Consider the following 1,329-nt stretch of genomic DNA (forward strand, 5'->3'; position numbering starts at 1 on the left):
TCTAACAAGCCATTAAAGTGGAATTGTTTTATCTGCCTAATAAGTTCAATTTTCTTGTCTCTTACTTTCTTAAATAATCTATAGATGTATCTTTAGGCATTAAAGCTGTCAACTGTTTTCGATCATTTAATTATTTACTTTTTTTCTTATTTATGTAGCCTCAGTACTGTGGGTTATATAACTCACACTAGTCCTTGTCTCCAATGTAAGCAACTGCATAATGTACTAGATCTGTCAGGATTTGAACCCAGAACCTCCAGTGTCCCAAGCAGTAGCTCTGCTCAGGGAGCTACTGAAAATCCCAGTTATTTTATGTTTCCAAGATTCTGGACAGTTTCATGTGTCTTGTTAATCTTCTTTTGATTTCCTAACTAGCTCCATCCTTGGACTACCTATTTACGCCAAGACTCACCACTTCCTCCTTGACAGATTATTGTGCTTCAAGCCTTTTGTGCAGCTATTGCTCCTGTCTCACACTATGACTACTGCCTTTATTTGTGTACTGCCCTTGGACTCCCACCTCACCTTCCAGACCTTGATCATTCCATATATCAGATGAGAAATCATCTTACTACCTTTACAGGACCTCTCTAAATGCCAGAAAATATCTAATTTATTTTATCCATATTTGTATATAGTTATAGAAATGATTTGAAGATCCAATCTCAAGGATAAGCCACCAGTGGCCTAGTTGTCCAGTGAGTTATTGACACTATTGAAAAGTAATACACTATCACAGAAGAGCTGTAAGAGTCTTTTACTGAGGGAGCTTTACTATTAGGAACCTAATGCAACAATATCGGACAGTTAGTCCGGGGAAACCAAAATCCCCACACACCGAGGCAAAACAGCACTGAGTGTACAACACTCTCCCAACCAGAGAGGAACCAGGCTCCAGAGGTCTTCACCAGAGCTCCTGTGGTGGAGTGGACTTGGTAAATTCTAGAACCCAGAACTGCAACTGCCCAGAGAGTGCCACACACTCAGCACACCTCAAGTAGCAGAGGACCCAGAAGACACAAAAACAACTAACCTCAGCGGATAAGGAAATGGGAGGAGCTGGTCAACAAGGAGAGTAATGTTCAGGAGATCATCAGGGAATTGCAGAATCATCACAAGAATGTTGTACAGGCCAAGTCGGTGCACAAGAGATCTCGCAGGTTCACGTCTCCCCGCCCACACTCTCCAGCCGCACTAAGCCCCGCCTACTCCCTGCATCTCTACCATACTAGTCTAGAGAGGCGGGGCACAGGGCGCTCTGAACAGGACAGAGGACCGGACCAAGAAGAGGAGCTGGGAGCTGCAGCTATGCAGGTAAGTGGACACCGG

This window comes from Leptodactylus fuscus, chromosome 8, assembly GCF_031893055.1.
Source record: "Leptodactylus fuscus isolate aLepFus1 chromosome 8, aLepFus1.hap2, whole genome shotgun sequence".
NCBI classification, from domain to species: domain Eukaryota; kingdom Metazoa; phylum Chordata; class Amphibia; order Anura; family Leptodactylidae; genus Leptodactylus; species Leptodactylus fuscus.